The sequence below is a fragment of the Amblyomma americanum genome, chromosome 2 (assembly GCF_052857255.1).
Source record: "Amblyomma americanum isolate KBUSLIRL-KWMA chromosome 2, ASM5285725v1, whole genome shotgun sequence".
Lineage (NCBI taxonomy): Eukaryota > Metazoa > Arthropoda > Arachnida > Ixodida > Ixodidae > Amblyomma > Amblyomma americanum.
The window spans coordinates 58,032,321-58,043,963 of record NC_135498.1 but is presented as its reverse complement, the minus strand read 5'-3'; the positions used below and the strand labels follow the sequence as shown (position 1 = coordinate 58,043,963).

Genomic DNA, 11,643 nt, shown 5'->3' with positions numbered 1-11,643 from the left:
AAGCTAGACATGCATCACGAACCACGTAAATAGCGGGGCTCTAACAACATGCAGCGCATCTGTCGAGTCGAGCCCGAGAACATTTTCGACTACAGCCAAACCAATGCGCTATGTAATGCGCGTGATATCAAAGCTACAATTGCAGAGCCTGCAGAGCCAGCAGCGTGAATGGTGGGGCTAAGAGAACGAGAAGCACGGTTTTCATAGTCCGCGAGTGAAGGAATCCATCTACAACCATGCGAAACGGCATTAAATATGCGAAGAAAGACTGCAGTCGCTAGCGCTTCACACCAAATCCTCCGAAAAAACGCGACTGACAACTGAAGAACGGCCACTCACATCGCAAATACGCTGATCAAGCACATTATCTAAGTTTGCCCAGCCGATCCGGTGCAGCCAAACTTTTCGGCGAGCCGCGTTGCTTTTTCCGGACAGATTGACGAGAAACCTTTTCCGTCGGCCTCCTCGGTGGCTGCACCCGTAAGCGCAACAGACACTCGCTATTGCCGCAGCGCGTAGACAACGTCAAAGCTTAACAATAATTGGTTTTGGGAGAATAGAGAAGGCGCAGTATCTGCCTCATATATCGTTGGACACCTGAACCGCGCCGTAAGAGAAGGAATAAAGGAGGGAGTGAAAGCAGAAAGGAAGAAAGAGGAGCCGTAGTGGAGGGCTCCGGATTAATTTCGACCACCTGGGGATCTTTAACATGCACTGACATCGCACAGCACACGGGTGCCTTAGAGTTTTGCCTCCACCGTCAAAGCTGGAGAAACGGTTCCCGCCGAAACTCTAGCTTTATTCGATTCAGAGCTGGTTCACGGCACCAGTCCTAGAAAATTGTTGCTGGTGACAGCGCAGTGCAGGACCAGTTGATGATGATGATGATAATGATGACGACGATGATTGCCTCTGGCTGAATGGCACGTACCCACGATGGGGGATTGGACATGTTCATTATTGATACAAACGCACACATCGGTAAGGAGTGGAGTAATTGGATAATTTAGTGAAGAAGACGCAAATTTGGATAAAAAAAGGTGAATAAAGAAAAATGATAAAGCTGTGAATTCAAATTTTAGGATTAGAATCGACCTGATGCAATCATATACCTGTGATTAAAATAGCACAGAGGTTTCAAGGCATATCCTTTTGCTCTTGCCCCAAAGGAGAGTACGATCGGAATAGATAGAGGGAGCCCTAAGTATGTTCTAAGGACAGAAGCTAGCCGCCGACAAAAGACGAAAAAGTGATCTATTGACTCTATTTCGACACAAGAGTCACAAAGTTTGGTCAGCGATAAAACTGATCCCCATAAATAGAGATTTAATCGCGGTATTTGCAACGCAAGAGGGTCATGGGCACCTCACATTTCATCGAACTGCACATCCGCACACTCGAAGGAAATGCCAGGTGTTGAAAATGCGCTACAGCAAGGAGAGGCTCATGGCTGAAGTAGTGGAGGCGCAGGAACCGTTGGAAGCGTGCTGCAGTCAAGACGACAGTATTAGGGACGAATGTGACAATAGGTCCCCCTAGGGTGGACTTAGCTAAAAAATCAGCCCTCTCATTAAAAACAATGCCACAGTGCCCAGGGGCACAGTGAAAACGAACTTCTGTTATATGTGGTGCAGGTGCAGCGCGTCAGCAGCGCCGCACCTTATGTGCGACAATTTTCAATCGAGCACGTATAGGCAGCTCTTGTCGTCTGCTCGCCGTGGAGGTGTTCAATGGTGCAGTTCTCACGTGTGTTTTTGTGTGCGGTCGCTTTCGTGCATAACGAGACTTGCGTCGTCCATGGAAATGGCCATGGTTGACGACGGGGACATCACCTAGTTCCTTGTTATGGAGTAGTTCTACTATTGCGTCAGTGAATACCAGGAAACCGACTCCGTGATGTCCTTTGCCGCAACTCACTTGTTTGGACCGACTGCAGCCGAATTCCAAGGTACTGTAAAAGCGTGGTTGCAATTGCGACTTCAATTTCGACTTCATGAGGCTCTTCAGACTATCTAGAGAGTCGTTCGAAGTACTTTCGGCGCGCTTAAAGCCCCTTCATATTTTCCGACGCCTATAGGGGGCGCCCACAAATTGCCGTCGAGAGCCCGACTCGCTCATTTAGCTCTTTATGAGCAGTTTGAAAGCTACCTCGCTGCTTTGCGTGAGCCCCGGCATCCCCGTAGCCGCAGCAGAATTAATATCCAGACAGCGGCGAACCAGCAGCATCTGCCTGCATGCTACCGCAGCAGGCAGAGGTACCGGCGCCGCAAAAAACGTCCGCGATTCGCCCTGCCCGTATTTTTCCAACAGCCCACACAACATTGTGGCGCCGTCTGAAAAAAAAAATGTTTTGTGTGAACTCGCACGCACACACGGCGGCTTAGCTATCTGTAACAAGTAGAAGGTACAACAAAAAATGGCAGTGGCTTCGCTCGGCTATGCCAGGATATATGTAGCGAAAGCAAGTGTGAAACTCCCCGGTCGGCTTTTTTTTCACATACTCCACAACACATGAAGCACAGGCATAAACGTCCAGTATGACCTGTAGCTCCATGTTTGATTTCAACCCCGAGGCTATCAAAGGATTGAAGGGGTCGCGGCACTCCTACGCCTATTCTCTAGGCTAACGGCATGTTGTTCTTCGGTCTCTTGAGCCGTCCGCTGAAGTCTCTTGGTCGCATTCCATCGTTCATCACGGGCCGTCTTCAGTGAAGCAGGACTCAGGTCTCTCCTCCGGCTGCTGTCGCTGCTGCTAGCGGTCGAGAAACCGGTCGTTAAACGTGCCTGTCTCGCGGCGGCATATTCACGGCGGCGGTTAGCCAGTCGTTCGGCGCGCTTTTCGTCTGTTTCCTGGGCGATTCGTTTCCCCTTCATTCGTTCCGCTGTCGATTCCAGGCCTCCTCCAGCCTATCAGAATTATCGCCGTCCATACTGTCGCCTCAGCTGTGGTTGCGGCGCACGCGAGTTCTCCTTTTCAATCCTCCGACATCTTATCACGCATGCGGCGCAGCTGTCGAAGCGAGCGGAGGCGAGCGCAACAACGAGGAACGCGGTGTCACGTTCTACCAAACGGCGGCGAGCGGGGCGGTGCGACGTCATGCCAGATGGCGCGGCGAGCGCGCGAAGCACAGTAACCTTCCGCGGCGAGGCGCGCATTGTGACGTCACGTGCCTCGATGGAGTACCGCCATGGCGAAATCGCGAGTTTGCGGCCAATAAAGCGTTCACTTTAAAAAACACACACAGTTACCTGCTGTCGCGTATATTCCAGCGTCATTTTCTCACAAAATGACATGGGACCCGTCGACGACAGCGAAGACATCCCTGTATTCGCCTTCAATACTTACGAGCATGTTAGCGTCGTCTGCGCGTCGTCTGGTCAAAGCTGTCTGCATGTGCACAACTTTCCTGCACCTCTTTTGCGGACGATGCCCAGGTTCCCTGCACCCCTGCGACACCACGGCTGCACCCAGATCAATCGCGGACAGTGGTGCAGGGAGCGCTGTGAATCGAGGGCTTTGGTGCAGCGCACCGTGAACCGGTGCCGGCGGTGCAGAGAACCACGCCTCAATCGAACAAAGCTCCTGTGTCGCACAAAAATAAAACGGAGCGTGATTTCTACCCCCGACAATGACGCCGGCGTCTGCTGCGTAACCAAAAAGCGGCCTAACACGTGACTACGGCGCTTCGACCGATGGGAGGCTCGATTGTCCGACGCCGTGCTAGGAGAGGAGGGAATTTTACTTCACTGAGGGACTTTATGCAGAGGTAGAGTGTCTTAAATTTAATGCACACCAACTGGTTGTTAGAACGCCGAATAGCGCCGACCCTCGTATTTCGTCCTATCCCGCCTCATTAATCGGCGGTGTTCTATGCGGCGTTTCATCCTGCGGCTGTCGCCCTGGAGACAGGCTGGCTGTGTACCGCTACAGCGTACAGAGCTTCTCTGAGCTTCGAATTTTCGCTTGCACTGCGCGTCTCAAGATTTCACCTGGAACGCAAGCTCTACCTCGAATTTGATCACGGCAAGTACTGTCACCCCTGGATATTATTTACGCTGCCCGCCGAGATACTTAGTTTTGGTTAAACTGAGCGCCTTCCACCACCGGACGAAGCATTTGAAATGGTGGAGTAATCACCGAATAAAGCGGCATCGGCGATCAGGCTTCACTGCAATGCACAACGACAGGCAGAGGCCCCATTAATGACGGCACATACGACGGCGCTACGTTTCCAGCGAAGAGACTTGCTTCAAGGAAGAAAACCAATGCCATCGAAGGAGAGGCTCACGAAGCATTGTTTGGAGGCATCGTACGACGCAGGGAAACATGCCGGCGCAGGCAGCGGACATTTGAAATTTCGGCGATAATGACGTCACAACGAGTTTTCCCGCATTATTTAACGCAACGAGGAGAAAACAGCGATTACGTAATCATTTTAAATGCTAGTGTCAAAACACTTTCAATGCTCCACATAGGAGCCTGATAGATGGAAATTCTTGAATAACCTCGAATTCTAAAAAAAAAGAAAACCAATCGAGCTTCCCTTTAAGCAGGTAATATGCGTGTGCAGCTCCTGAACGGCCTGCGCATGTTTTGCTTGTTGATACGCTTTCGTAATGGTCAAGGTCACCCGCTTGTAGTGTGGTTTAGTTCCTTTAGCTGTAGAGTAGCTGTGCAACTTGTCTCAGTGAACATTGCGAACTCACTTATTGTAGTATGTGCCATAATGGTGCGTCTGTGAAGTGATGACTTTTGTGCCGTTGTTTTGCGAAGGCTCAAGTCTCCGGTTCTGTGCAGTTGATCCATTGCCATTTTCAAAAACCCCCGGATGTGACGTTCTCTAAGGGGAATTTTAAGACATCTAAATCTTTTTCTGCTGTCTTAGTATCAATTTTTAAATGCGAAAGCATTATGCAGTTCAAGAGGCGGAAAATCCGGTGTTGTCATTGTCCACGCCAGGCGGTCCGAAAACCCGCGTGACCTCATGACGTCATCGGCAGCGCTTAAATATTCGGGAAGGAAAGAAAATAAAATTTCTGAATGAAAATTTCTCCCGAAGTCGGTTTCTAAGCCTGGACGGTCCGAACATACCACTTTTGCTGGCCACTTCATTAGAGCACTGTGCCATCACCGCACCATAATAACCCGCGCGCTACACTGCCATCGGTTGGGGTATCGTCGTCATCATCAACCTCCATTCGGGTGGCGAGAACAGATACTGCGTTAGAGTAGTACGCCATCGCCGCAGTCGACACACTGCGTGCATGCTTTCGCATTCACAGAATGTAACTAGTATTCAGTGCCCTCAATAATTTTTGAGACCAGCATTGAAATTCGATTTTTCCCGCAGTCTTTAACCAAAAATGTTTTCTTGATGCCAACAACTGATGATGAGCAAAATCTACACTTTGTAGATCGCTAGAGACCTATAACGCTTTCTAATGTTCGTTATAAAGCTTTCTTGAAGTCCTCTCAAATCGACTACATCTTGTAATGTATACTATGATTGGACCTCATCAATCATGTGGCTTGATGAGACGGTTAATACAGTCTAATGAACATTAGGCGCGCAATGTGTTGCAGTGTTGTAAAGGTCATGAGCAATTATAGCGCCTTCAAAGTGACCTGGAAAAATCGTTCAACAGAGTGTCTCGTTCATTCCTTTTTTCTCTGTTTACTCATGTTAATCTTTATTCACTTCTTTCTACTGGAATACGCCTTCGTTACAAATACTGTTTCGCGTGCTTTATTGTAAATGGCCGTCTCTCACAACCAGTCCGCATTCAGACCTCTGTGAAACAGAGTTGCCTACAGTCCGCGCTCCTGTTCCCACTATACTTGGAGCCACTTTGAATATGTGTTGCAAACAGTACAACCGTCAGCGGTTTTCGTATTATAGATCATGAACTGAATGAATTATCTTACGCTGAAATTTTGTTTTCTAGGACTGATAATCCAAGGTTTCGATTATAGGTTTATGGGGCTTAAACGTCCTAAAGCGACTCAGGCCATGAGGGACGCCGTAATGAAGGACTCCGGAAATTTCTACCACCTGGGGTTTGTTAACGTCCACTGACATTGCACAGTACACGGGCCTCTAGAATTTTACTTCCATCGATATGCGACCGCCGCGGCCGCGATCGAACCCGTGTCTTTTTCGTGAGCATCCGAACGCCATAACCTTAGAGCCACCGCTGCGGCCCAAGCATCGATGAGGTTATTCGTTGAACGGAAGACTTCGGTTCATTGTGCGGAGCTCGGATTATACGTTCTTAGTTGTGTCATCTGGTTTTGTATGGGGGGAACGACGCCCGCTGAATATGCTGGAATAAACACGTACGCCACATAAGTACCTTGGGTTCCCTTTGAGTGCCTATAAGCATAGTGCACATTATTGGAGAGGCCACGTGCCAACTCTTCAGCGCTATGCTCAAGCTTCCGCCCCTCATGGTCTCTCCATTTTTGGCAGGGTGACTGCATGTAATCTCTTTCTCGCCAATAAAATTTCTTATGTACTTCATATTGCTCATAGTACAAAACTGTACATCCAGCATTTCCACAAATATTTTGCTACCTGTCTGTCGGATTCTTATAAATCAGTGAGGCGTAATAAGCTTTTCCGACTATTAAGCGCTGGCAGCTTTGGTTTAGTCGGCCTGTATGTCCGACAGATAGATTCATGTTTCATGTTTTTCCGGGACACTACCCACCCAATAGTCCGTGTATTCTTGCAAGTGAATTACTTCATGTTTTACCGATCCTCATTGTGCCTTTTAGTGTTTCTGGTCGAACGCGTTTGTGGGTATTAATTGATTAGCTATATTTGGCTGTGCGTTTCCTTTTTATTCGTTTTTCTCCTTAGTTCCTTCTTTCAGTGCCGAGGAAAGGGGAGCACAATTATTTCATTTGTATGCTCTTCCCCCGTTCTTGTGGCCCTGTGGGTGTTTCGGTTTACCAGGAAGTTACGTGCTGATCAGAGTACGTAAAATGCCCCTCTCTCCACATACAAAAACGTTTGTCTATTAGCTACACACCGAGACGTTTCTTGTTAAAACATGATTAGAAAAGGGTACTTTTGTGTCTAGGGTATTTTGCCGCCTTTGTGATGCCCCTCAAACGATTGAGCATTGTTTAAATAATTGGAAAAATTCAATTTTGCTTATCCATATCATGTGATGTACAAAAAACAATGAATTCGACACTGCAGTTCGTATGATACCAGACTTTAGATCCATTTGTTGATGAATCCATCGAGTTTTTTTTCCCACAACCTCACGAAGACACGCATGATCGACCAACATTGTGAATCAGTTGTTCCTGCAACAGACTTCATTAAAATGATTGTAGCCCTAAACGAAACATGTCCAGATCAAGTTAAGACTGGAGTGGTACTCACTCTTAGTGCTGTAGTCTACATTGTCTTTTTTCTAGTACTTTGTTGTTTTTCTCAGGTGTGTCCTATTATGATGTGCCAGTTAAAAGCCAAGTGCTCCGCATTGTATTGTGAAGGGCCGCACACAGGAGGCCCAGGCATTGCTGAAAAGAACTAACCCGGCGACCAGTGCACAAGACATTTTGCCTGCCTTCAAATTTATCGACCCAGACATATCGGCGAAGACGGTATTGGGGATGTGGCGGGCGATGCAGAAGAGATACGTGCAAAGACAGCTAGACAGCTAAAGAGGACAGGCGGCGCGCGGTGCCGAACGCAACCGAAGTCTTCCCTGCGGTTTGTGCGGTGCTCCACCCCCTCCCTTCTCCCACCTGTGTGCGCAGACAGGTTCGTTTGTGCGTTTGTGTGTGCAGGCCGACGGGCGACCTTACTAGCAGCGGACACCACAGGCTGCGTAACGGCTCGAGGTGGCGGAGGAGGTCGGCGGCTGGCACCAGACGGGCTGCCAGCATAGGAGGCGTGACCGACTGTAGAGAAGCGTTGCCCTCCGAGGGACACCTGATCCCCTTCGACCCATCTCCAACTAGGCCATCGGCCTTCCCGTCGTAACGGCCGCGGGTTCCTATAAGTTTGGCGGGTGCCCTTGGTCGGCTGCATGAGCAACGACGACGAAACACCGTTGGGCGAAGATTACCCAGAGAGAGAGAGGGGGGAGAGAGAGGGGGGAATCTCCGGAGAGACGCGGCGGTGGCAGCAGAGCCAAAGGAGAGGGGTCGAGCAGAGACGGGTGAGGCGAGCAGATGCAAGATCGCACTGGTCTATAGTCAGCGAGGCCGGATCTCAGCCTCCGCAGCAAACTGACCGCCAACCGAAACGCCGAAGAGCCCTATGGCCTCGACCCGCCACAGCATCGCCAGCCGAGACGCCGGGAAGAGAGGCAGACCACTGGAGAGCCGAGATGAGCGGAGCCGCAAGATGAGCGGAGTGAAGCCCCGACCTGCCGGATGGACAACCAGTTCTGCTAAAAGCCAAAGGTGAGCGGGGCCCCAGTTTCGCTTTCAGGCAGAGAAATAAATAATGTTTTGCCGGGTTAGCACCTTGTTGGATCAATTCTCCTCGCTTCAGCAGGACCCGTAGATAGCAACAAATTAGGTTGCTTTCTGACTGACCCCCCCCCTCCCCCCAAAGGAGGGAACGTCACAGCCTTTTTTCTCATGCATGGTTGCTTAGGTGTGTGGTGTAATGCATCATGTCGATTTGTCACTGTTCTATATATTTTTCTGCATTGTTCATGGACCTAATCAATAGCATCATCGTTATAGTAAATGTCATGTTAAACAAAAAAGCGATGGTATAATATCGTTTTCGTGCAATGGCCCGTGCAGTTGATCTGTTCACGCCGACAAGCGTTCGAATCCCCAGTCGGAAGTATTTATTTTATTTCTGCAGGACCCATCTTAGAGGCTTCAGACGCACCACGGCTTTTCGGGGCTGGTAGTGAAACAGTGCTATTGCACTATTTGTAACTAGCTTTCGGAGAACGTACAGTATTGTAATACATGAATAGTCGATGAAGTCACTCAAAAGTGGGTGCAATACTAGATACGGTGTGCAAGATTTCGACCTGCAAGGCAAGCAGATTGCGGAGCGCCAGAGAACGAAAGTACAGTTTATTGGTTTAGAAGGGTTCCTTAATATGTAGCGCGCCAGCAAGAACCCCATCCATACGTATGTCCTTCGCTGATAGCGTCAGGGATACAAGAGCAACCAGGCGGGCAGGAATAGCCAAAGTCGTCCCCGTCGGATCCTTTGTAGCACTGTTAACGAAATGAAAATAACCGGGTGAGACATTTTCTTTTTCTTCAGAAGACATTCTCGAGGTTATTTCGTGTTAAGGGCCACATCAACCTTATACGCAGTGCAGAAAGCAGGGCCTTGTTCATATCTTCTAATCTGTAGGCTTGAGGGCACTGCTACAGACAGGTTTCTATGCTCAAGGATAAGTTTTATGATAACGAACTCTATAAAGTAGCAGCGTAAACTTAATTATCCTTCCCCTTAAAATGCAGTGCATGCATAACTGCAAACACTGACTGAAAGAAGATAGCCAACAGGCACTGGCACCGCCTTTTTCTGGAATTTTGACCGGTTTGGCTCCAACAGGGCCAGTTTTTTGCTATGCTCATGCAGAATGCCCACCCAGTATTGAAAGAATGTCTGCACCATATAATTTTTATGAATCCCAGCAGAGTGATTCTCTCTTACTAGCACGTAAACTGGTCCTTCGTGCGGCACCTCGGATAAAACCAGAATAAAGTAATGCTCATTTCTACAGAAACGCGAACATGGATGCCGCAGTGCCATGCGACTTTAAATCATTCGCATGGCTTCCGGAGTTGCAACAATGAAGAACCCTTATCACGACAAGCAGGCTAACTAACGAAGCTGCGATAATCAAATGTGCAGCCTTTGAGCAAGACGTTTAACAGGTGCATTATTCAGCGTGAATTTTTGCTTTCGTCAGAATTGCTGCTTAGCATATCGCGACGAACAGCGACACTCTTTATTTGGCAAAGTTGTTCTTTAATATTGCATTTACAACAAAAAAGATATCTAACGTCCCATTTCTATGTGGCATGCCTTGTCATATTTCTTTTTCCTTGAATTCTCGCCTCTCAATTTTTTTTCCCGTAGATATATGCTTTCAAGACATGTAGGACGAAGTTATTGATTATTAATGGTGCTTACGGAATCTTTTATTACGGTGCGTCTAATAAAATTTCGGAGAATCTACACCTCCCCATGACCTGTACGAAAGGAAAAGATACAAACACAATATTTTCACCGTCCTTAAAGCCGATAGTGCGATACCCTTAAGCCGTTGAAAATTAGGAGAGGTAGGAGACGAGGTCTCAATCGTTCCTGATGCCACCGCTGTTCCTATTACGGTCTTTTCCTTGCAGCTCCCTTCCACTTGAAATGAACTAGGAGTAAAATAAAGGATTTTGATTTGATTTGATTTGAGTTGATTTAATTTTGTTTCACTTCTGCAGCTTTGATTTGCACTGCTCGCAACTTCTCCGAGAGAACCATGATATTCGAAAATGAATCTGAAAGCGCCTGTTCTAAGGGGAATGCAAACTATGGCGGTGCGAGTTTGTTTCGCGGACACCGCTGCTTCACGAAAACAATCATCGCTTTTAAATTTAGCATATCCTGGTGCATTCTTAACTTGAGAGTTGCATGGTTACTTCAAAGCTGCTCCTGTCTCCAGTCCCGCTGAATGCATATGACATTCTCAGCACTGTTTCCCAAAGAAAACCGAAGAACTCACCCTTACACCACACTGCACATTATTATCTGGCCCATACGGATGGCCGGCGGGGCTGGTAGAAGAAAGCGCACTCCTGCAAAAACACGATTTTGCGACTAACAACATTAATACTAATTTTTTTTTCTGTGCCGAGATGGAAGAGTATTATGGCACATTGCGTTGATTCAAAATTGCATCACAAGAGAGGACGCTTAGTTTCGATATAAATTCTCGCATAATACTTACTTCGCCAAGAGGCAGGTTGCAAGAAGTGCGACCAACAGGAGCTTCGCCGAAGTCATCTTCTAATCGTTTCACCGAGGCCCTACCGAATAATCTGCAGTTCACAAGAACTTCTCTCCTCTATTTATACAGCAGCAGACGCGTCATGCCACACAGATGGCCCTTTTTTAAAAATGTATTCACACGTTTGCCGCAGGATTCGACAGAAAAAAAGTCAATTGTTTGTTTTTCATTGCAGGTGTTCATAACCTTTTTTTCTCGCCTGAGCGATGACGACAGTGTGGGGTAACCAGATGACGTGGAGATCAGATGGACAAAGACGCTCCTGCATGGCGCAGAACAATGGGCTGAGTTTTTGAGAACAGAAAGATAAGAACGCTCCAAGTGTCCCACTCCTGTGCTTTTCTCTACACGAAGCATAATCGGGCTGCCAGATGCAAAACTGATGCATCCTGTTAAAAGTGTCTTCACTTTTGACAGGATGCATCTGTTTAGCATAATGCAGCCTATTTATGCCGCGTGCAGAGAAAAGGACAGCAGCGTTCTTGTACTGTAAGGTTCGAAACCCACTAGTTGCCTCTCCTCCATAACCTCTCTGGAAATATAGCCAAACAAATGCTCTTCACTGCCACCACCTCTCGGAAGTGGTCGTCGCCGAGAGCACCAGCAAATTAATTTCTCTAGGGCATGACA

The 11,643-nt window shown here is 48.0% G+C and overlaps 1 long non-coding RNA gene across 1 annotated transcript; it reads right to left on the bottom strand.

Annotated features, from left to right (window-relative positions):
- Positions 1–9,095: 9,095 nt before the first annotated feature.
- Positions 9,096–11,041, bottom strand: LOC144118580 (uncharacterized). Its single transcript, XR_013312052.1, has 3 exons — positions 10,954–11,041; positions 10,729–10,801; positions 9,096–9,211 (listed from the first exon to the last, which is right to left on the bottom strand). It is a non-coding gene; the product is annotated as an uncharacterized LOC144118580 (long non-coding RNA).
- Between the last annotated feature and the right edge of the window lie 602 nt (positions 11,042–11,643).